The 25,377-nt window shown below is 36.7% G+C and overlaps 7 non-coding genes across 7 annotated transcripts; all 7 read left to right on the forward strand.

The window, feature by feature from the left end:
- The first annotated feature begins 1,234 nt into the window (after window positions 1–1,234).
- Trnaw-cca (transfer RNA tryptophan (anticodon CCA)) lies at window positions 1,235–1,306 on the forward strand. The gene has a single exon. It is a non-coding gene; the product is annotated as a tRNA-Trp (tRNA).
- Window positions 1,307–2,635: 1,329 nt separating this feature from the next.
- On the forward strand, window positions 2,636–2,707 carry Trnaw-cca (transfer RNA tryptophan (anticodon CCA)). The gene has a single exon. It is a non-coding gene; the product is annotated as a tRNA-Trp (tRNA).
- Window positions 2,708–4,037: 1,330 nt separating this feature from the next.
- On the forward strand, window positions 4,038–4,109 carry Trnaw-cca (transfer RNA tryptophan (anticodon CCA)). The gene has a single exon. It is a non-coding gene; the product is annotated as a tRNA-Trp (tRNA).
- A 2,733-nt stretch (window positions 4,110–6,842) lies between these two features.
- Trnaw-cca (transfer RNA tryptophan (anticodon CCA)) lies at window positions 6,843–6,914 on the forward strand. The gene has a single exon. It is a non-coding gene; the product is annotated as a tRNA-Trp (tRNA).
- A 1,281-nt stretch (window positions 6,915–8,195) lies between these two features.
- Window positions 8,196–8,267, forward strand: Trnaw-cca (transfer RNA tryptophan (anticodon CCA)). Its single transcript has one exon. It is a non-coding gene; the product is annotated as a tRNA-Trp (tRNA).
- Window positions 8,268–16,529: 8,262 nt separating this feature from the next.
- Trnaw-cca (transfer RNA tryptophan (anticodon CCA)) lies at window positions 16,530–16,601 on the forward strand. The gene has a single exon. It is a non-coding gene; the product is annotated as a tRNA-Trp (tRNA).
- Window positions 16,602–17,921: 1,320 nt separating this feature from the next.
- Trnaw-cca (transfer RNA tryptophan (anticodon CCA)) lies at window positions 17,922–17,993 on the forward strand. The gene has a single exon. It is a non-coding gene; the product is annotated as a tRNA-Trp (tRNA).
- The last annotated feature ends 7,384 nt before the right edge of the window (window positions 17,994–25,377 follow it).

Below are 25,377 nucleotides of genomic sequence, written 5' to 3' on the forward strand. Positions count from 1 at the left end.
CAGACCCTTTAATCACAGGCAAGAAGTTTCTACAATTGGAGGGAAAATGAAACAGATTCAAGGTTCGAATTGGATATCACTATATTATGATTTCTTATCTTTAGGCAGTGAATTTGTCTTTATCAAGTTGCTATACATATTTTGTATCGTTGCATCAGATTGTAGCTGATGGGGAACCGTTGTTAGAAAGATATTTATCAACGCAAGCAATTAGCCACTTCCTAGAGAAATTGGACTATCCACACTTTCTTGACAGGGATTTCTGAGCATACTTCTAGGTGTACGTATTTAGTAACTAGAGATCAGAATCAACCTTTGTATTCAGTGTATTGTTCTTATTTTCAAGTGAATGGGGTAAAGTATCAATATTAGAGCTAAAAAGTTTGCTAATAAGTCATACAATTCTAGAACCATAAGAAAAGATCCAAGTGTTATGAGTTTAGTAACCGGTGCTCTTTTGATGACTAGAAGTGGAGGATAGGTAATAATTGAGATAGATGTCGCCATTGAACCGCACTTGAAAATGTGACCAAAGCTTTCAAAATGAGGTACATGTGCTTTAGCAATGTTCCCTTGCCGTGATGTGATTAACAAGTTTTGAAAATTGCCAACTGTGCGTTTGATCTTTTCTGGTGTCAGTGATTTGATAACGAATTATAATTTTGATGTTCAGAACGTGTAGATGTGTTCAAGACGTTAATAATGGTGTCTCAGTTTCCCATCCCGCAAAGATTGCACAGACTACTTTTAAAACAAAATTCCTGTTGTGTAAAGATTTTTCCTCTAGAATTGCACCCATTTTATTTTTCTTTTGTAAAATGTGAGAGATCTTGTACAGATAAAAGTGATGTAGTCGGGTATTTCGGATCCAGGTCACCTAACTAATGCTAGGATTTTTTTTTATAAAACCATGAGATAAAACCAAGGAAACAGTTAATTTAAATAACAATTCAGATAGATGGAGAGACCGACTGAAAAAAATGACGAAAGAACACGTAAGCCTGGCCAGAGATGGAGAATTATATGTATATTCTGAGGTCAACGTCTCCATTCAACTGTAAAATAGATGGCATCAAGAAAGTGAATTCTGAGGACGGTGTAGTTCTTCTTATATCATGCGTGAGTGATGATCTTGTTTGGAAAATCGGTAAATGCCAAGTACCTCTTATATGAGTCTTGTACAGTTATTCGAATTGAAATGCATGTTTAGAATGTTTGTTGCAAAAACTAATATGACTTCGTTGCGCAATGGTAGCGCGTCTGACTCCAGATCAGAAGGTTTCGTGTTCGAATCACGTCGAGGTCAAAATCGCCTTTATTTCTTTTTTTGGTCTTTAAATAATGATGAATCACGTTAGTGCCAGACTAAACCACTTTATAGATAGGAACTGTCTTACGGTCCAGACCCTTTAATCACAGGCAAGAAGTTTCTACAATTGGAGGGAAAATGAAACAGATTCAAGGTTCGAATTGGATATCACTATATTATGATTTCTTATCTTTAGGCAGTGAATTTGTCTTTATCAAGTTGCTATACATATTTTGTATCGTTGCATCAGATTGTAGCTGATGGGGAACCGTTGTTAGAAAGATATTTATCAACGCAAGCAATTAGCCACTTCCTAGAGAAATTGGACTATCCACACTTTCTTGACAGGGATTTCTGAGCATACTTCTAGGTGTACGTATTTAGTAACTAGAGATCAGAATCAACCTTTGTATTCAGTGTATTGTTCTTATTTTCAAGTGAATGGGGTAAAGTATCAATATTAGAGCTAAAAAGTTTGCTAATAAGTCATACAATTCTAGAACCATAAGAAAAGATCCAAGTGTTATGAGTTTAGTAACCGGTGCTCTTTTGATGACTAGAAGTGGAGGATAGGTAATAATTGAGATAGATGTCGCCATTGAACCGCACTTGAAAATGTGACCAAAGCTTTCAAAATGAGGTACATGTGCTTTAGCAATGTTCCCTTGCCGTGATGTGATTAACAAGTTTTGAAAATTGCCAACTGTGCGTTTGATCTTTTCTGGTGTCAGTGATTTGATAACGAATTATAATTTTGATGTTCAGAACGTGTAGATGTGTTCAAGACGTTAATAATGGTGTCTCAGTTTCCCATCCCGCAAAGATTGCACAGACTACTTTTAAAACAAAATTCCTGTTGTGTAAAGATTTTTCCTCTAGAATTGCACCCATTTTATTTTTCTTTTGTAAAATGTGAGAGATCTTGTACAGATAAAAGTGATGTAGTCGGGTATTTCGGATCCAGGTCACCTAACTAATGCTAGGATTTTTTTTTATAAAACCATGAGATAAAACCAAGGAAACAGTTAATTTAAATAACAATTCAGATAGATGGAGAGACCGACTGAAAAAAATGACGAAAGAACACGTAAGCCTGGCCAGAGATGGAGAATTATATGTATATTCTGAGGTCAACGTCTCCATTCAACTGTAAAATAGATGGCATCAAGAAAGTGAATTCTGAGGACGGTGTAGTTCTTCTTATATCATGCGTGAGTGATGATCTTGTTTGGAAAATCGGTAAATGCCAAGTACCTCTTATATGAGTCTTGTACAGTTATTCGAATTGAAATGCATGTTTAGAATGTTTGTTGCAAAAACTAATATGACTTCGTTGCGCAATGGTAGCGCGTCTGACTCCAGATCAGAAGGTTTCGTGTTCGAATCACGTCGAGGTCAAAATCGCCTTTATTTCTTTTTTTGGTCTTTAAATAATGATGAATCACGTTAGTGCCAGACTAAACCACTTTATAGATAGGAACTGTCTTACGGTCCAGACCCTTTAATCACAGGCAAGAAGTTTCTACAATTGGAGGGAAAATGAAACAGATTCAAGGTTCGAATTGGATATCACTATATTATGATTTCTTATCTTTAGGCAGTGAATTTGTCTTTATCAAGTTGCTATACATATTTTGTATCGTTGCATCAGATTGTAGCTGATGGGGAACCGTTGTTAGAAAGATATTTATCAACGCAAGCAATTAGCCACTTCCTAGAGAAATTGGACTATCCACACTTTCTTGACAGGGATTTCTGAGCATACTTCTAGGTGTACGTATTTAGTAACTAGAGATCAGAATCAACCTTTGTATTAAGTGTATTGTTCTTATTTTCAAGTGAATGGGGTAAAGTATCAATATTAGAGCTAAAAAGTTTGCTAATAAGTCATACAATTCTAGAAGCATAAGAAAAAATCCAAGTGTTATGAGTTTAGTGACCGGTGCTCTTTTGATGACTAGAAGTGGAGGATATGTAATAATTGAGATAGATGTCGCCATTGAACCGCACTTGAAAATGTGACCAAAGCTTTCTAAATGAGGTACATGTGCTTTAGCAATGTTCCCTTGCCGTGATGTGATTAACAAGTTTTGAAAATTGCCAACTGTGCGTTTGATCTTTTCTGGTGTCAGTGATTTGATAACGAATTATAATTTTGATGTTCAGAACGTGTTGATGTGTTCAAGACGTTAATAATGGTGTCTCAGTTTCCCATCCCGCAAAGATTGCACAGACTACTTTTAAAACAAAATTCCTGTTGTGTAAAGATTTTTCCTCTAGAATTGCACCCATTTTATTTTTCTTTTGTAAAATGTGAGAGATCTTGTACAGATAAAAGTGATGTAGTCGGGTATTTCGGATCCAGGTCACCTAACTAATGCTAGGATTTTTTTTTTATAAAACCATGAGAAAAAACCAAGGAAACAGTTAATTTAAATAACAATTCAGATAGATGGAGAGACCGACTGAAAAAAATGACGAAAGAACACGTAAGCCTGGCCAGAGATGGAGAATTATATGTATATTCTGAGGTCAACGTCTCCATTCAACTGTAAAATAGATGGCATCAAGAAAGTGAATTCTGAGGACGGTGTAGTTCTTCTTATATCATGCGTGAGTGATGATGTTGTTTGGAAAATCGGTAAATGCCAAGTACCTCTTATATGAGTCTTGTACAGTTATTCGAATTGAAATGCATGTTTAGAATGTTTGTTGCAAAAACTAATATGACTTCGTTGCGCAATGGTAGCGCGTCTGACTCCAGATCAGAAGGTTTCGTGTTCGAATCACGTCGAGGTCAAAATCGCCTTTATTTCTTTTTTTGGTCTTTAAATAATGATGAATCACGTTAGTGCCAGACTAAACCACTTTATAGATAGGAACTGTCTTACGGTCCAGACCCTTTAATCACAGGCAAGAAGTTTCTACAATTGGAGGGAAAATGAAACAGATTCAAGGTTCGAATTGGATATCACTATATTATGATTTCTTATCTTTAGGCAGTGAATTTGTCTTTATCAAGTTGCTATACATATTTTGTATCGTTGCATCAGATTGTAGCTGATGGGGAACCGTTGTTAGAAAGATATTTATCAACGCAAGCAATTAGCCACTTCATAGAGAAATTGGACTATCCACACTTTCTTGACAGGGATTTCTGAGCATACTTCTAGGTGTACGTATTTAGTAACTAGAGATCAGAATCAACCTTTGTATTCAGTGTATTGTTCTTATTTTCAAGTGAATGGGGTAAAGTATCAATATTAGAGCTAAAAAGTTTGCTAATAAGTCATACAATTCTAGAACCATAAGAAAAGATCCAAGTGTTATGAGTTTAGTAACCGGTGCTCTTTTGATGACTAGAAGTGGAGGATAGGTAATAATTGAGATAGATGTCGCCATTGAACCGCACTTGAAAATGTGACCAAAGCTTTCAAAATGAGGTACATGTGCTTTAGCAATGTTCCCTTGCCGTGATGTGATTAACAAGTTTTGAAAATTGCCAACTGTGCGTTTGATCTTTTCTGGTGTCAGTGATTTGATAACGAATTATAATTTTGATGTTCAGAACGTGTAGATGTGTTCAAGACGTTAATAATGGTGTCTCAGTTTCCCATCCCGCAAAGATTGCACAGACTACTTTTAAAACAAAATTCCTGTTGTGTAAAGATTTTTCCTCTAGAATTGCACCCATTTTATTTTTCTTTTGTAAAATGTGAGAGATCTTGTACAGATAAAAGTGATGTAGTCGGGTATTTCGGATCCAGGTCACCTAACTAATGCTAGGATTTTTTTTTATAAAACCATGAGAAAAAACCAAGGAAACAGTTAATTTAAATAACAATTCAGATAGATGGAGAGACCGACTGAAAAAAATGACGAAAGAACACGTAAGCCTGGCCAGAGATGGAGAATTATATGTATATTCTGAGGTCAACGTCTCCATTCAACTGTAAAATAGATGGCATCAAGAAAGTGAATTCTGAGGACGGTGTAGTTCTTCTTATATCATGCGTGAGTGATGATGTTGTTTGGAAAATCGGTAAATGCCAAGTACCTCTTATATGAGTCTTGCACAGTTATTCGAATTGAAATGCATGTTTAGAATGTTTGTTGCAAAAACTAATATGACTTCGTTGCGCAATGGTAGCGCGTCTGACTCCAGATCAGAAGGTTTCGTGTTCGAATGACGTCGAGGTCAAAATCGCCTTTATTTCTTTTTTTGGTCTTTTTATAATGATTAATCACGTTAGTGCCAGACTAAACCACTTTATAGATAGGAACTGTCTTACGGTCCAGACCCTTTAATCACAGGCAAGAAGTTTCTACAATTGGAGGGAAAATGAAACAGATTCAAGGTTCGAATTGGATATCACTATATTATGATTTCTTATCTTTAGGCAGTGAATTTGTCTTTATCAAGTTGCTATACATATTTTGTATCGTTTCATCAGATTGTAGCTGATGGGGAACCGTTGTTAGAAAGATATTTATCAACGCAAGCAATTAGGCACTTCCTAGAGAAATTGGACTATCCACACTTTCTTGACAGGGATTTCTGAGGATACTTCTAGGTGTACGTATTTAGTAACTAGAGATTAGAATCAACCTTTGTATTCAGTGTATTGTTCTTATTTTCAATTGAATGGGGTAAAGTATCAATATTAGAGCTAAAAAGTTTGCTAATAAGTCATACAATTCTTGAACCATAAGAAAACATCCAAGTGTTAATGATGAGTTTAGTGACGGGTGCTCTTTTGATGACTAGAAGTGGAGGATATGTAATAATTGAGATAGATGTCGCTATTGAACCTCACTTGAAGAATGTGACCAAAGCTTTTAAAAAGAGGTACATGTGCTTTAGCAATGTTCCCTTGCCGTGATGTGATTAACAAGTCTTGAAAATTGCCAACTGTGCATTTGATCTTTTCTGGTGTCAGTGATTTGATAACGAATTATATTTTTCATGTTCAGAACGTGTAGATGTGTTCAAGATGTTAATAATGGTGTCTCAGTTTCCTATCCCGCAAAGAATGCACAGACTATTTTTAAAACAAAATTCCTGTTGTGTAAAGATTTTTCCTCTAGAATTGCACCCATTTTATTTTTCTTTTGTAAAATGTGATAGATCTTGTGCAGATAAAAGTGATGTAGTCGGGTATTTTGGATCGATGTCAACTAAGTAATTCTAGCATTTTCAAATAAAAACCATGAGAAAAAACCAAGGAAACAATTAATTTCAATAAACAATTCAGATAGATGGAAAGACCGACTGAAAAAAATGACGAAAGAACACGTGAGCCTGGCCAGAGATGGAGAATTATATGTATATTCTGAGGTCAACGTCTCCATTTAGCTGTAATAGATGGTATCAAGAAAGTGAATTCTGGGGACGGTGTAGTTCTTCTTATATCATGCGTGAGTGATGATGTTGTTTGGAAAATCGGTAAATGCCAAGTACCTCTTATATGAGTCTTGCACAGTTATTCGAAGTGAAATGCATGTTTAGAATGTTTGTTGCAAAAACTAATATGACTTCGTGGCGCAATGGTAGCGCGTCTGACTCCAGATCAGAAGGTTGCGTGTTGGAATCACGTCGAGGTCACAATCGCTTTTATTTCTTTCTTGGTCTTCAATGGCGACATCTATCTCAACTGTTACCTATCCTCCACTTCTAGTCATCCAAAGAACACCCGTCACTAAACCCATAACACTTGGATATTTTCTTATGGTTTAAGAATTGTATGACTTATTAGTTATCAAGTTGCTATACATATTTTGTATCGTGGAGGTAACATTGCTGGTTTGATGCCCATGCACAGTTGTTAAGATGAATGATTCTAAAAGCTAGTTACGCGCAATTTATAGTTATTTCTCCGTTTATAGCTTTCTTAGACCATTTGTAGCTTATGGGGAACCGTTCTTAGAAAGATATTCTCAACGCAAGCAATTAGCCAGTTCCTAGAGAAACTGGACTATCCACACTTTCTGGACAGGGATTTCTGAGGATACTTCTAGGTGTACGTATTTAGTAACTAATGATTGGAATGAACCTTTGTATTCAGTGTATTGTTCTGAGTTTCAATTAAATGGGCTAAAGTATCAATATTAGAGCTAAAATGTTTACTAATAAGTCATACAGTTCTTCAACAACAAGAAAACATCCAAGTGTTAATTATGAGTTTACTGACGGGTGTTCTTTTGATGACTAGAAGTGGAGGATAGGTAACAATTGAGATAGATGTCGCCAATAAACCTCACTTGAAAATGTGAACTTAGCTTTCAAAAAGAGGTACATGTGTTTCAGCAATGTTCCCTTGCCGTGATGTGATTAACAAGTCTTGAAAATTGCCAACTGTGCGTTTGATCTTTTCTGGTGTTAATGATTTGATAACGAATTATATTTTTGATGTTCAGAACGTGTTCAAGACGTTAATAATGGTGTCTCAGTTTCCTATTCCGCAAAGAACTTTCTTTTTCTTTTGTAAAACGTGAGAGATCTTGTACAGATAAAAGTGATGTAGTCGGGTATTTCGGATCCAGGTCAACTAAGTAATGCTAACTATTCTCAAATAAAACCCATGAGAAAAAAACCAAGGAAACAGTCAATTTCAATAAACAATTCAGATTGGTAGAGAGACCGATTGAAAAAGATGACGAAAGAACATGTAAGACTGGCCAGAGATGGAGAATTATATGCATATTCTGAGGTCAACGTATATATTCAGCTGTAATAGATGGTATTAAGAAAGTGAATGTTGAGGATGGTGTAGTTCTTCTTATATCATGTGTGAGTGATGATGTTATTTGGAAAAGGCAAATGCCAAGTACCTTTTATCTGAGTCGTGTAATGCATGTTTAGAATGTTTGTTGCAAGAACTAATATGACTTCGTGGCGCAATGGTAGCGCGTCTGACTCCAGATCAGAAGGTTGCGTGTTGGAATCACGTCGAGGTCACAATTACTTTTATTTCTTTTTTTTTTTTTTTTGGTCTTTATACAATGATGAATCACGTTAGTGCCAGACTGAACCACTTTATAGAGAGGAACTGTCTTACGGTGCAGGCCCTGAAATCAGAGGCAACAAGTTTCTACAATTGGAGGTAAAATGAAACAGATTCATGGTTCGAATTGGATATCACTGTATTATGATCTCCTATCTTTAGGCAGTGAATTTGTCTTTATCAAGTTGCTATACATATTTTGTATCGTTGCATCAGATTGTAGCTGATGGGGAACCGTTGTTAGAAAGATATTTATCAACGCAAGCAATTAGCCACTTCATAGAGAAATTGGACTATCCACACTTTCTTCACAGGGATTTCTGAGTATACTTCTAGGTGTACGTATTTAGTAACTAGAGATCAGAATCAACCTTTGTATTCAGTGTATTGTTCTTATTTTCAAGTGAATGGGGTAAAGTATCAATATTAGAGCTAAAAAGTTTGCTAATAAGTCATACAATTCTAGAACCATAAGAAAACATCCAAGTGTTATGAGTTTAGTGACCGGTGCTCTTTTGATGACTAGAAGTGGAGGATAGGTAATAATTGAGATAGATGTCGCCATTGAACCGCACTTGAAGAATGTGACCAAAGCTTTAAAAATGAGGTATATGTGCTTTAGCAATGTTCCCTTGCCGTGATGTGATTAACAAGTTTTGAAAATTGCCAACTGTGCGTTTGATCTTTTCTGGTGTCAGTGATTTGATAACGAATTATATTTTTGATGTTCAGAACGTGTTCAAGACGTTAATAATGGTGTCTCAGTTTCCTATTCCGCAATGAATGCACAGACTACTTTCAAAACAAAATTCCTGTTGTGTAAAGATTTTTCCTCTAGAATTGCACCCATTTTCTTTTTCTTTTGTAAAACGTGAGAGATCTTGTACAGATAAAAGTGACGTAGTCGGGTATTTCGGATCCAGGTCAACTATGTAATGCTAGCTATTTTCAAATAAAACCCATAAGAAAAAAAACAAGGAAATAGTCAATTTCAATAAACAATTCAGATTGGTGGAGAGACCGATTGAAAAAAATGACGAAAGAACATGTAAGACTGGCCAGAGATGGAGAATTATATGTATATTCTGAGGTCAACGTATAGATTCAGCTGTAATAGATGGTATTAAGGAGGTGAATTCTGAGGACGATGTATTTCTTTCTTATATCATGCATGAGTGATGATGTTATTTGGAAAATCGGTAAATGGCAAGGACCTCTTAACTGAGTCATATACAGATTTTCGACTTGAAATGCATGTCTAGAATGTTTGTAGCAAGAACTAATATGACATCGTAGCGCAATGGTAGCGCGTCTGACTCTAGATCAGAAGGTTGCGTGCTCGAATCACGTCTTTGTCTTTGTCAAGTTGTTATACATATTTTGTATCGTGGAGGTAACATTGTTGGTTTGAGGTCCATGCACAGTTATTGAGATGAAAGATTTTAAAAGCTGTTGCTATCACATCTTTTCCGCGTTGAATAGTATTGCTTTTTGTGTAGAATTCAGTGGCTCAACGCTCTGCATGCCTTCAGTTAGTGGCTCACGTTTTTGCATGCTAATGAAGTTTTCTATACTTCCATATTGGTGAAGGGGATTCGCAGGAAGCGGTAGGATGGCGGGTGGGTAAACTTTGTGATAGACATCACACTTAAACCATTCCTGGGTAGTGGCAGAGCTATTTGAAAGGGAGCTTGTTTGTGTCAGATATGTTCTCTTGCCGGGATACAATTGACATGTCATGAAACTAACCAAATGTGCGTTTGTTCCTTTCTGTCAAGAATGATTAGATATCGAATTCTAGTTTTGATCCTTAGAAGGTATAGAGTTGTACAATATGTTAATAACGGTGTCTCACTTTTCTATCTCCTGAAGGAATCCACAGGTTATTTCTAAAACAACACTTGTGTTGCCCAAATTTCATTCCGTTGAATCGCACTCGTTTTTTTTTTGTAAAATAGGAGATATTTTGCACAGAAACAAATGTTGTTTTGTCACCTGTTTAGGCTCAAGAGCAACTTAGTAACACCAGGCTCTTTTCATTTGAAACTTATCTGAAAAAACCAGGAAATAGTCAATATAAATAAACATTTCAGATTGATGGAGGGACCGACTGAAAGAAATGACGAAAGAACACGTAAGCCTAGGCAGAGATGCCGAATTCTATGTATATTCTGAGGCCAGCGTCTCCATTCAGCTGTAATAAATGGTAATAAGAAAGTGAGTGTCAATTGTCACAAGTGCTTTTATTTATTTGTTGAACTTGAAACACTGATGAATCACTTTAGTGTCAGACTAAACCACTATATAGATAGGAACTGTCTTAACGTCCAGGCAAAGAAATCAGAGGCAACACGTTTCTACATTTTAAGGGAAAATGACACAGATTCAATTGGAGGTTCGAATTGGATATCACTATGATATGTTCTCCTATCTTTAGGCACTGAATTTGTCTTTATTAAGTTGTTATACATACTTTGAATCGTTGCATCAGATTGTAGCTGATGGGGAACCGTTGTTAAAAAGATATTTCCGAACGCAAGCAATTAGCCAGTTCCTTGGGAAATTGGACTATCCACACTTTATTGGCAAGGATTTCTGAAGATACTTCTAGGTGTACGTATTTAGTAACTAACGATAGGAATAAACCTTTGTATTCAGTGTACTGTTCTTATTTTCAATTGAATGGCGTAAAGTATCAATATTAGAGCTGAAACGTTTACTAATAAGTCATACAATTCTTAAACCACAAGAAAACATACTAGTGTTAATGATGAGTTTAGTGACGGGTGCTCCTTTGATGACTAGAAGTGGAGGTTAGGTAACAACTAAGATAGATGTCGCCAATAAACCTCACTTTAAAATGGTAACTAAGCTTTCAAAAAGAGCTATATGTGTTTTCAACAATTTTCCCTTGCCGTGATTTGATTAACACGTCTTGAAAATTGACAAGTATACGTTTGACCATTTCTGATATCAATGATTTAATAACGAATAATAGTTTTGATGTTCGGAACGTGCTGATGTGTTGAAGACTTTAATAATGGTGTCTCAGTTTCCTATCCACCATAGAATGCACAGACTACTTTTTAAAACATTCCTGTTGTGTAAAGTTTTTTTCTGCAGAATTGTTCCCATTTTGTTTTTCTTTTATAAAATGTGATAGATTTTGTACAGATAAAAGTGATGTAGTCGGTTATTTCGGCTCTAGGTCAACTAAGTAATGCTAGCTCTTTTCAAATTAAACCTATCCGAAAAGAACCAGGAAACAGTCAATTTAAATAAACAATTTCGATAGGTGGAAAGACCGACTGAATGAAATGACGAAAGAACACGTAAGCCTGGCCAGAGATGGCGAATTGTATGTATATTCTGTGGTGAACGTATCGATTCAGCTCTAAAAAATGGTGTTAAGTAAATGAATTTTTTCGGACGGTATAGTTGTTCTTATATGATGCGTGAGTGATGATGTTACTTGGAAAATCGGTAAATGCCAAGTTCCTCTTATCTGAGTCGTGTACAGTTATTGGAATTGAAATGCATGTTTAGAATGTTTCTTGCAAGAATAAATATGACTTCAATGCGCAATGGTAGCGCGTCTCACTCCAGATCAGAAGGTTGCGTGTTCGAATCACGTCGAGGTCACAATCGCTTTTATTTCTTTTTTTTTTCTTCAAACAATGATGAATCACGTTAGTGTCGGACTGAACCTCTGTATAGATAGGAAGTATCATAACGTCCAGGCCCAGAAATCCGAGGCAACACGTTTCTACATTTGGAGGCAAAAGGAAACACATTCCATTTGATGGTTAAAATTGGATATCACTCTGATATGTTCTCCTATCTTTAGGCAGTGAATTTGTCTTTGTCAAGTTGCTATACATATTTTGTATCGTGGAGGTAACATTCCCGGTTTGATGCACATGCACAGTTATTAGGATGAAGGATTCTAAAAGCTGTTCCTCTCATATTTTTTCCGCGTTGAATTGTATCACTTTGTTTTTGTAGAATTCTATGGCTCAACGCTCTGCATACCTTCAGTTAGTGGCTCACGCTTTTGCATGTTATCAAGTTTTCTATACTTCCATATTGGTGAAGGGGATGGGGAGGAAGGGGTAGGATGGCGGGTGAGTAAACTTTGTGGTATATATCACCCTTAAATCATTCCTTGGTAGTTGCAAAGCTATTTAAAAGGGTATTTGTTTGTGTCAGGTATGTTCTCTTGCCGAGATACAATTGACAAATCATGAAACTTACCAAATGTGGGTTTGTTCCTTTCTGTCAAGAATGATTTCATAATGAATTATAGTCTTGATCTTCAGAAGGTTTAGAGTTGTACAATATGTTAATAACGGTGTCTCACTTTTCTATCCCCTGAAGGAATGCACAGGTTATTTCTAAAACAACACTTGTGTTGCCCAAATTTCATTCGTTGAATCGCACTCGTTTCTTTTGCAAAATAGGAGATATTTTGTACAGAAATAAATGTTGTTTTGTCACCTGTTTAGGCTCAAGAGCAACTTAGTAATACCAGGCTCTTTCCATTTGAAACCTATGTGAAAAAAACAGGAAACAGTCAATATAAATAAACATTTCAGATTGATGGAGGGACCGACTGAAAGAAATGACGAAAGAACACGTAAGCCTGGCCAGAGATGGCGAATTCTATGCATATTCTGAGTTCAACGTCTCCATTCAGCTGTAATAAATGGTATTAAGAAAGTGAATGTTGAGGACGGTGTAGTTCTTCTTATATCATGCGTGAGTGATGTTGTTATTTGGAAAATCAGTAAATGCCAAGTACCTCTTATCTGAGTCGTGTAAAATTATTGGAATTGAAATTCATGTTTAGAATGTTTGTTGCAAGAATTACTATGACTTCGTGGAGCAATGGTAGCGCGTCTGACTCAGGACTTCTAGTTATGACATCAGAAGGAAAACACATTTGATGATCGCTCCTTGAATTTTCAAGCTTTTTGTCCTTTAAGAGACATTTTTTCTGTTTTAATTTGTTACAGGTACGTTTATAAGATTCGTGTGATCGCATTCATATATAAGTGAGATAAATTGTGTGTGTGTGGATGACTTTATCCACCACACAAAAAGCTATTTTTTGTGACAATGAATTCAAGGCCTGGTCGTGCTGCACGTGCAGCACTGGGAGCTGATTCAAAATCTAATGACACCAGTGGAATAGCTAACAATAAGAAGCGCATGTCGAGTAACATCGATAGACGGACAGGAGCTTCTCGTAGTTTTGTGAAAGAATTACCGTGGTGATTGATGTAAAGGATGTGAAGAAGATAAAGGCAAGTGATATTGTTAGAAGTGTAGAAGAATTAATCGGAGATATGTCATGTCTATGCAGTTGTGCCCAAAGGTGCAAATTTGTATGATTTCACACTACCAAGCAAGGAAGTAACATATAATATCTTGTGTGGAATTGATATTGGAAGTGAACACTTTGATTGTACTCTCTTATATTCAGACACTATTATTGTGTCTATACTTCATTTACCAGCATACATCACCGATGATGATATAAGTATGAAGCTAGGTGGATACGGAGTAGAACTTCTTTCTCCCATTCAACGCAGATATTATCCTGGGACTAGTGTGGCTGATGGGACTCGTTATGTCAAATGTAAATTTCCACAGCAGGTAAAATCCTTGCCTTACAGTCTGAAATTTCAGACTGTCAATGGTCAGCAATACTTTAGAGTATTACACGATAACCAAGTAAAGGTATGTTCTAGATGCCTAGATCCGGGACATGTTATGAAAGATTGCCCTGATTTTGTATGCTACAAGTGTGGGGAGCAAGGCCATGTAGCTAAGAATTGCACAAGGCAAAGATGTGACAGTTGTGGAAGTTTTCCTCTAATGTGTACATGCAGGATATGCGACAAATGGCACAAAGAGGCGCAAACATGTACGTGTTACAGAGAGGACATTGCAGGCATTCATTCGCAAATTGATGATGCTACGAGGGAAGACATATTGGAGTTACCGAGTGACGAAGATGATAAAGAAGAAATTGAGAATGCAAAACAAGATAACGAGAGTGGAGAAAGTGGGGAAGAAAATGAAAGAAGCGGAGTTGATATGACCAATGTAGAAATAGAATCTGAGGAGGAAGTAAACAACAATCATACAATTGGTGATGGATCGGTGACAGATTCAGATGATGACAGGATGATGGCTACAGACGTTGTTGAAAGATCAACCGAATCACGTACATGTCAAGAAAATGGTCCTAATATCGAAAATTTCAAAGTAGTACAAAGGAGGAGGAGAAGGTTTAATCCAGTACCTAACCTGAAAATGAATAGCATACGACGAACACCTATTAAGAAATGATCAAACACTCAACAATATTAAATACTTTCAATACACTCATCATAATCATGGCTTTAAATATTGTATCTCTAAATGTAAATGGCGTGCGTGATTTGAATAAACTAAAGTCTGTTTTAGAAAATATTTAAAGAGAAAAGAGGCCATATTTTATTATTGCAAGAAATCTTTTGGGATGATGAGTTTGCTGAAAGTATTAGAGAAAATGAGATCTGGAATGGTGACATATTTTATAGTAATGCTGACAATAGGAGGGCAGGTGTTGCTGTTTTAGTAGTGAGAGAATTGAGAAATCAGGTGACACAAGAAATGATTGAAAAGGGTAGAATTTTACATCTTAAAATAGTTACTGATGATAAAGTGATTGATTTAATCAATATTTATGCTCCAAATGTTGTGAAGGAAAGGTATAACTTTTTCATGAAGTTAAAGACATATTTGCATAACAGTACTAGTGATAGCACTATCCTGGCTGGTGATTTTAATACAACTTTAGCAGGTATTGATCGACATGACAAAGCCTTACATATTGATGATGTAGCTGTGCGTGAGCTTTACAAAATCATTCATTATAGGAATATTACCGATTTATGGAGATCACGAAATCCTGGTACTCATAGTTTCTCCAGAAAACAAGTTGTACTAGGCGAAATGAAGCAGAAAAGAATAGATTATTTTTTGATTTCCTCAAAATTGCATTCCAATGTGCAAAATATTTACTATGCAGATACATCCATTAGTGATCATTCTTTTGTATACCTTAAACTAAATACCTGCAAAGTGGAAACAGGTCCCGGATTATGGATACCAAATAGCAATGTCCTTTTTGAGGAAGAATATGTACAAAGAGTGAAATCAATTCTTTCCGAGGGAAAAACTGAAGGAATGTATTTCAGTGAACCACTCATTTGGTGGGATAATGTCAAATACAAAATTAAAAAAATTTCCCAAGTATACTGTACAAGAAGAAATAAGGAAAGATTGCAAGAATATTTTAGATTACAAAATAAATTAAAATTATTTTCAGAAAAAGTTGCCATTAAAGAATCATATAACATTAACAAATATGAAGAACTAAAACATCAGCTAAGTGACTATGAAACTGATTTTTGTCGGGGTAGGATGGCGGGTGGGTAAACGTTGTGATAGATATCACACTTAAACCATTCCTGGGTAGTGGCAAAGCTATTTAAAAGGGAGCTTGTTTGTGTCAGATATGTTCTCTTGCCGAGATACAATTGACAAGTCATAAAACTAACCAAATCGGCGTTTGATCCTTTCTGTCAAGAATGATTTGATAACGAATTCTAGTTTTGATCCTTAGAAGGTATAGAGTTGTACAATATGTTAATAACGGTGTCTCACTTTTCTATCCCCTGAAGGAATGCACAGGTTATTTCTAAAACAACACTTGTGTTGCCCAAATTTCATTCCGTTGAATCGCACTCGTTTCTTTTGCAAAATAGGAGATATTTTGTACAGAAATAAATGTTGTTTTGTCACCTGTTTAGGCTGAAGAGCAACTTAGTAACACCAGGCTCTTTCCATTTGAAACCTATCTGAAAAAAACAGGTAACAGTCAATATAAATAAACATTTCAGATTGATGGAGAGACCAACTGAAAGAAATGACAAAAGAACACGTAAGCCTGGCCAGAGATGCCGAATTCAGTGTATATTCTGAGGTCAACGTCTCCATTCAGCTGTAATAAATGATATTAAGAAATTGAATGTTGAGGACGGTGTAGTTCTTCTTATATTATGCTCGAGTGATAATGTTATTTGGAAAAGCGGTAAATGCCAAGTACCTTTTATCTGAGTCGTGTAATGCGTGTTTAGAATATTTGTTACAAAAACTAATATGACTTCGTGGCGCAATGGTAGCGCGTCTCACTCCAGATCAGACGGTTGCATGTTCGAATCACGTCGAGGTCACAATTACTTTTATTTCATTTTTGGTCCTCAAACAATGATGAATCACGTTAGTGTCAGACTAAACCACTATATAGATAGGAACTGTCTTAACCTCAAGGCCCAGAAATCAGAGGCAACACGTTTCTACATTTGGAGGCAAAATGAAACACATTCCATTTGATGGTTCGAATTGGATATCACTATGATATGTTCTCCTATCTTTAGGCAGTGAATTTGTATTTATCAAGTTGCTATACGTATTTTCTATCGTTGCATCAGATTGTAGCTGATGGGGAACCGTTGTTAGAAAAATATTTATCAACGCAAGCAATTACCCAGTTCCTAGAGAAATTGGACTATCCACACTTTCTGGACAGGGATTTTTGAGGATACCTTTAGGAGTACGTATTTAGTAGCTAGAGATAGGAATAAACCTTTGTATTCAGTGTACCGTTCTTATTTTCAATTGAATGGGGTAAAGTATCAATATTAGAGCTCAAAAGTGTACTAATAAGACATACAATTCTTAAACCATAAGAAAACATCCAAGTGTTAATTATGAGTTTAGTGACGGGTGCTCTTTTGATGACTAGAAGTGGAAGATAGGTGACAATTGAGATAGATGTCGCCATTGAACCTCACCTGAAAATGTCAACTAAGCTTTCGAAAAGAGGTACATGTGTTTCAGCAATGTTCTCTTGCCGTGATGTGATTAACAATTCTTGAAAATTGCCAACTGTGCGTTTGATCTTTTCTGGTGTCAATGATTTGATAACGAATTATATTTTTGATGTTCAGAACGTGTAGATGTGTTCAAGACGTTAATAATGGTGTCTCAGTTTCCTATCCCGCAAGGAATGCACAGACTACTTTTAAAACAAAATTCCTGTTGTGTAAAGAGTTTTCCTCTAGAACTGCACCCATTTGATTTTTCTTTTGTAAAATGTGAGAGATCTTGTACAGATAAAAGTGATGTAGTCGGGAATTTCGGATCCACGTCAACTAAGTAATGTTAGCTCTTTTCAAATAGAGCCCATCAGAAAAAACCAAGGAAACAGTCAATTTCAATAAACAATTCAGATTGGTGGAGAGAGCGACTGAAAAAAATGATGAAAGAACAAGTAAGCCTGGCCAGAGATGGAGAAATATATGCATATCATGAGGTCAACGTGTACATTCAGCTGTAATAGATGGTATTAAGAAAGTGAATGTTGAGGACGGTGTAGTTCTTCTTATATCATGTGTGAGTGATGATGTCATTTGGAAAAGAGGTAAATGCCAAGTACCTTTTATATGAGTGGTATAATGCATGTTTAGAATGTTTGTTGCAAGAACTAATATTACTTCGTGGCGCAATGGTAGCGCGTCTGACTCCAGATCAGAAGGTTGCGTGTTCGAATCACGTCGAGGTCACAATCGCTTTTATTTCTTTTTTGGTCTTCAAACAATGATGAATCACGTTAGTGTCGGACTGAACCTCTATATAGATAGGAACTATCATAACGTCCTGGCCCAGAGATCAGAGGCAAAACGTTTCTACATTTGGATTCAAAAAGAAACACATTCCATGTGATGGTTCGAATTGGATATCACTATATGTTCTCCTATCTTTAGGCATTGAATTTGTTTTTATCTAGTTGCTATACATATTTTGTATCGTGGAGGTAACATTGCTGGTTTGATGCCCATGCACAGTTATTAAGATGAAGGATTCTAAAAACTGCTGCTCTGACATTTTTCCGCGTTGAATAGTATTGCTCTTTTTGTGTAGAATTCAATGGCTCAACGCACTGCATGCCTTCAGTTAGTGGCTCACGCTTTTGCATGTTAATGAAGTTTTCTATACTTCCATACTGGTGAAGGTGATTGGGAGGTGGGGGTAGGATCAGTGGCGTCACTCAGGTTGGTGTCACCCATTGCGGTAGCTCATGGTGTCACCCCCATGGTCCTCCTTCCGTAACAGACCATACAGAACCCTTAGTAATGTCATTTTGGTGTCACCCCCTCTGATGGTGTCACCCGGTGCAGTACGCACCCCCCTAGCGACGCCACTGCTGTGCCTGCTAGTCATGTATTTAACTATGATCGGTTAACCGCTTATGAAATCCGACTAGACCGAGCAGTGTGTGCTCTGTAAAATTTGCAATTTTTCATTTTGGTGTCACCCCTCTGAGATAGTATCACCCGGTGCGGTCCGCACCCCCCTAGCGACGCCACTGGGAAGATGGCGGGTGAGTAAACGTTGTGATAGATATCACACTTAAACCATTCCTGGGTAGTGGCAAAGCTATTTAAAAGGGTGCTTGTTTGTGTCAGATATGTTCTCTTGCCGAGATACAATTGACAAGTCATGAAACTAACCAAATATGCGTTTGTTCCTTTCTTTCAGGAATGATTTGATAACAAATTATAGTTTTGATCCTTAGAAGGTATAGAATTGTACAATATGTTAATAACGGTGTCTCACTTTTCTATCCCTTGAAGGAATGCACAGGTTATTTCTAAAACAACACCTGTGTTGCCCAAATTTCATTCCGTTGAATCGCACTCGTTTCTTTTGCAAAATAGGAGATATTTTGTACAGAAATAAATGTTTGTTTTGTCACCAGTTTAGGCTCAAGAGCAACTTATTAACACCAGGCTCTTTCCATTTGAAGCTTATCTGAAGAAAAAAAAACAGTAAACAGTCAATTTCAATAAACAATTCTGATTGGTGGAGAGACCGACTGAAAGAAATGACGAAAGAACACGTATGCCTGGCCAGAGATGGCGAATTCTATGTATATTCTGAGGTCAACGTCTCCATTCAGCTGTAATAAATGGTATTAAGAAAGTGAATGTTGAGAACGGTGTAGTTCTTCTTATATCATGCGTGAGTGATGATGTTATTTGGACAATCAGTAAATGCCAAGTACCTCTTATCTGCATCGTGTACAGTTATTCAAATTGAAATGCATGTTTAGAATGTTTGTTGCAAGAAGTTATCTGACTTCGTGGCGCAATGGTAGAACGTCTGACTCCAAATCTGAAGTTTGCGTGTTCAAATCACGTTGAGTTCACAATCGTTTTTTTTTTTGGGGGGGGGGTCTTCAAACAATGATGAATCCCGTTAGTCCAGGCTCAGAAATCAGGGGCAACAAGTTTCTACATTTGGAGGCAAAATGAAACACATTCAATTGGAGGTTCGAATTGGATATCACTATGATATGTTCTCCTATCTTTCGGCAGTGAATTTATCTTTATCAAGTTGCTATACATATTTTGTATCGTGGAGGTAACATTGCTGGTTTGATGCCCATGCACAGTTATTAAGATGAAGGATTCTAAAAGCTGGGGATGCGCAATTTATAGTTATTTCTCCGTTTATAGCTTTCTTAGACCAATTGTAGCTGATGGGGAACCGTTGTTAGAAAGAAATTTCTCAACGCAAGCAATTAGCCAGTTCCTTAATTAAATTGGACTATCCAAACTTTCTTGACAGCGATTTCTGAGGATACTTCTAGATGTACGTATTTAGTAAATAGAGATAGGAATAAACCTTTGTATTCAGTGTATTGTTCTTATTTTTAATTGAATGGGGTAAAGTATCAATATTACAGTTGAAAAAGCTTACTAATAAGTCATACAATTCTTAAACCACAAGGAAACCTAAAAGTGTTAATTATGAGTTTTGAGACGGGTGCTCTTTTGATGACTAGAAGTGACAGTACCGTTACCATCTTGCATGTTGCAGAAGTCTTGATATTCCCATTCATGGATCTTCATGCCACAACTGTAAGACTGCACTTGATATCTTGGTATCAGATAGTTATATGCACAGCATCACTATTAGCAGTAAAGCAGAAAGGTCGTGCTTAATCACATTAACTGTTAGACTGCAAGGTACACAAAAGATATCGCTTTCAATGGTAGAGGGGCAGCAAGGTCATGCTCCATTACTGCTGTTGCAGTGTACAGCATCAATCCGATCACAAGTCCCAGCATTGCATTCAAGTTCAATAGTGCACATAGAGTCTTTAGTGGGTCCCTCATGTTGCTGTGTTGGATTATTTATCTTTCTTGGTCAGGGTTTGATTCACAATGAATTGTTGATGTAACTTTCCCCTTTTATACTGCAGCACAGTGTGTCTGTATGGCAAAGTGTTGTGATCCGAGGTCGCACTCGTTTGTAGTATACAATGTGGTAGACTATTTTTTACAAGGGCATCTGACAATTTGGTGGTTTTGTTGATCCAATGTTTTCACATGAAATTCTTGATCCTGCCCACGTCAAGGTTTACTATTTGACTCATATGATAGTTCAATGCCAGTCCTTTGACTCTGCTCTTAGTATGCATTTGTCTGTGACAGTGTCGGTATTGTTATCCATTACTTTTGGGACCACTACTAGCAAATCATACAACAGTGTCTTCCTGGTGTTTGTCAGTCCACATGACTAAACCGTCGCCTCATATGTCTTGGTGATTGCTACCAGATCGATGGGTGTACATATAACTGTCTGTATCAAAGTTAATGACTCGATCTCCTAACACTTACAAGGCATCATATGACTACCAACAGGTATTGCTTGTCACGTATGCTGTTGAGTTTTCCAAACATATCAGGTGATGCTAATTCTGAGGATTCTTCGTAATTCACCAAGATTAGATCTTCAAAGACGATTTCCATGCATTTCATAATTTTCCTTTGTCATCTGTCAGTTGAAAGTAGAGACCTGGATGTGCGGAGTATTCAGTCTTGGGTAATATCATACCTTGTGACAATTTTTCTCAAAAACAATTAAATATGACTTTGGCAAACCATTGTCTTCCGTCGTTCTTTCTAGGTGTACAATTTTTCCATGTTGTACAGCAAGCGAGTCACACTGATTCATCCTCCATACTACCATGCCGTAACTTTTAAGATACTGAGAGATATGATTGAGGCATGCATGAACTTCTTTTGAAAGACTAATCCACAGCCTTTGGCAACGGTAGAAGCTTCTTTCAAGGATCAATACTTCTGTATCAGAATATTCAAAAACACCGCTGTTCAATGTCCACGTCAGATCGGCAATATGAAAATCAAATGGGTCTGAAGAGTGCAGAAATCGCAAAATGCTTCCCGTTGTGATAAACATACCATTGGGGATGTAATAACAAACCTCAGGCAAATGAGGGAGCACAACATGTTGACTGGCTTCGGTAGTGAAAAAGTATGAGAAATAGCCTCTGGCCATTTATGTCATTCCAAAGTTTTAGGCATTCTTCTCAAAGACATAACCAAACCATGTATGGAATCTTTAAACAGTACCTGTAGCAAGTTCATATAAATAAAATTGGCCCTATTTATGGTGACTGTTGGACATTATGTACATTGTTATGAATAATAATTGAAAATATATTGTCAATCGTATCCCGAAACACTTTGAGCCATGGCCATGGCTGTAGCATATCGATGGCAGTCCCCATAAAATGGTATGTCTTCTTCACTCCACGTGTTGTCGGTAGAGCAGCATATTGATGGCAGTCCCTATAAAACCGTATATCTTCAATCCATATGTTGTCGGTAGAGTAGCATATCAATGGCAGTCCCCATAAAACGGTATGTCTTCTTCAATCCATGTGTTGCAGGTAGAGTAGCATATCAATGGCAGTCCCCATAAAACGGTATGTCTTCTTCAATCCATGTGTTGTCAGTAGAGTAGCATATCAATGGCAGTCCCCATAAAACAGTATGTCTTCTTCAATCCATGTGTTGTCGGTAGAGTAGCATATCAATGGCAGTCCCCATAAAACAGTATGTCTTCTTCAATCCATGTGTTGTGGGTAGAGTAGCATATCGATGGCAATCCCTATAAAAGGGTATATCTTCTTCAATCCATGTGTTGTGGGTAGAATAGCATATCGATGGCAGTCCCTATAAAATGGTATGCCTTCTTCACTCCATATGTTGTGGGTAGAGCAGCATATCGATGGCAGTCCCTATAAAATGGTATATCTTCTTCAATCCATGTGTTGTTGGTAGAGTAGCATATCAATGGCAGTCCCCATAAAACGGTATGTCTTCTTCAATCCATGTGTTGTCGGTAGAATAGCATATCAATGGCAGTCCCCATAAACGGTATGTCTTCTTCAATTCATGTGTTGCAGGTAGAGTAGCATATCGATGGCAGTCCCTATAAAACAGTACATCTTCTTCCATCCATGTGTTGTCGGTAGAGAAGCATATCAATGGCAATCCCCATAAAATGGTATGTCTTCTTGACACTGTTGTTGGTAGAGTAACACAGGAAGATTGTTTTCTCATCCACCTGCAATCGTACCACAACTGAGGCAGTGATGTTCCAGTACATACTTTTCACAAGCACAATGAGCTATGCAAAAATTAGGGATATGATTCAGTTTCCAATATACATTCAATGTAAAGACAATGTCAAAATCCACTTGTTTCCATTTCTGTTTTTGGATTTCCTTCAATTCTTTGCCCCCAGTTCATTCTCACAGTTTTGGGTGTAAATGATGCTCAAAATCCACGAACTGGTCACAAATATTGCATCTTTTCTTTCCTAAACAAACATGAATCATTTGTTCGAATATGATTTTCTCAAGTGGAAGACACTCTCGATAATTTGCAAACACCTCTCAATTGTTGAATTTCACTCATGCGATGGTGTTCCTAACTGGACTGAGAAATGTTTGCTTGCAAGGTGTGGATGCTGAACACCCACAACATCTCTCTCCAAAATAAATGTGAAATCCTTGGTCACATCTTTTGCAATAGTATTGATCATCAAAATGCTCTTGATGATGATAGACATAAATCTGGGAAATCTGGTCCTTGAAATCTGGTCCTCGAAATAACAAGAGCTATACGAAACACTTGAGAATATACATTCAAAGCATAAATAAGGCAACAGCAAGTCATAATATTTCTGCATTTCAGGAATGCCAAACGTACACCACTTCAACAGCACCACGTATTGTGCTCGAGATAAAAGTCAAGATACTTGGTACCTCTGTTGCGAGAAAGAACACAGGGCTCCAGAATGTCCACAAGATCAAAGAAAAGGAAAGACAGAAGAAGAGAGAGACAAATGTAATGACACCTGTTATCATTGTAAGAAAATTTGGCATTTGTATTCAGTGTCCTAAGAGAAAGAGAATAATCAGAAGACGGGGCATTCTTTAGAAGCAGAAACAGAAGAAACAACAATACCCTTCAAGAAGGCAAGAGAACTGCATGTGAAAAGGAGGAACCTATACCAGTACAGAAATTCAAAAAGAGAGATAGTGAAAGAAAGAAATTTTTGCGATGTCATGAAATTTTCATTCTAATTCGTAGACAGATAATATATATAAAGAAATAAAGGTACGTGTGTCGTCTTGATTTTTTTACATTTGTATTGATACTATGCACATAATTGAATCATGCAGGTATTACGTTTTATTTGACTTGGCAATCGTTAAGTAGTATCTCTTTTCAAAGAGATAAAGGTGATTCTGAAAAGGACCAATGGCATCTATCTTTTTAAAAATTAGTTCATTAATGCTTGACTGTGTTATCTATCAATAGTTAAAATAATGTTTTATTGGCAACAAAGAAATTGGGTCAAACAAAATGGTATGAAGACACTAGTGCATTTGCTCTCATGTACATGTTACAGGGGTTGTTTCAAACAAGTTTACAAATAATTTTCAACTGCCTTTTTATAGTGAACTTTAATAAGAAAAAAAAAATGTTATTTAAGGGTAGTTTTACAATTACAATACTTTAGTCTATTTACTACAATCAGTTAAAATTCATTATGATATAGAGCTTTTAAAGTGTTCTTAAGTCATATGGCCAAAATACATTGCATACAAATATGATAATTTTTGTACACATACAAAATGTCATAATATACATGCAATTCAGAAGGTTTCTACTTGAAAATAAAATATTGCTTAAAATGAATGTTAAAAGCAGATATGCATATTGAGAAATAGAGGCCATAATCCAATTAAGAGAATGAAAACACACATACATGCACTCTCTCTCTCTCTCTCTCTCTCTATACATATATATATATATAGAGAGAGAGAGAGATTGTGTATCCTGCTTTGCTTCCTCTTTTCCCGGTTAAGCTCTCACTTCTCCCTGTATTGTCGGGCTTGGCCAATGTGGGTACGTGAGAAAGCTTGCCAATAGCCTCTCATGGGTTGGTGGTTCTTTCCGGGGTTTTCATGGGTTCTTCATCCACCATTTATACTAGTCACCATGTATAGCCTATTTTGTACTGAAAAATGGCGTTAAATCCTACAACAACTCCCTGTTCTGTCAAAAAGGAGAAGTCATTTCTCCCTAAAATTCAAGTCTAGCTTGACCCCTGAATGTTAATTCCCATACGACCCTAAACAGTCTAGCTTGACCCATTGACCCCTGACCCCAAATAGGCTCATACAACTACTAAATTATACAAGTCATTGCTTTAAGAAGTTCAGTGAAGTACAAAAATGCAAAAAGTATAAATACAGTTTGAGATCAGTGCTTGTAACAGAAAAGGTGTATCAAGTCTCAGGTAAAAGCTCTTATTACCCATGGGTCAAACTGCCCTATCCTGTCACCCTTAGGGAAGATTTTTTCTTGCTCAATTTATTTTTCCATAAAAACAGCAGAATATGACAAGTCTCTTATCATTTTCCTGCTACAATAATATGTGGACCAAGGACATCACATGAATTACATGAAATGAATAGCCTTAGAGTAACACAGATTTTGTTTACCTAATTTAAGAAAAAGAAGGGCTTCTGATCATCAATAACCAATACATAATATA

This window comes from Sinohyriopsis cumingii, chromosome 18, assembly GCF_028554795.1.
Source record: "Sinohyriopsis cumingii isolate HCF-2022 chromosome 18, ASM2855479v2, whole genome shotgun sequence".
NCBI classification, from domain to species: domain Eukaryota; kingdom Metazoa; phylum Mollusca; class Bivalvia; order Unionida; family Unionidae; genus Sinohyriopsis; species Sinohyriopsis cumingii.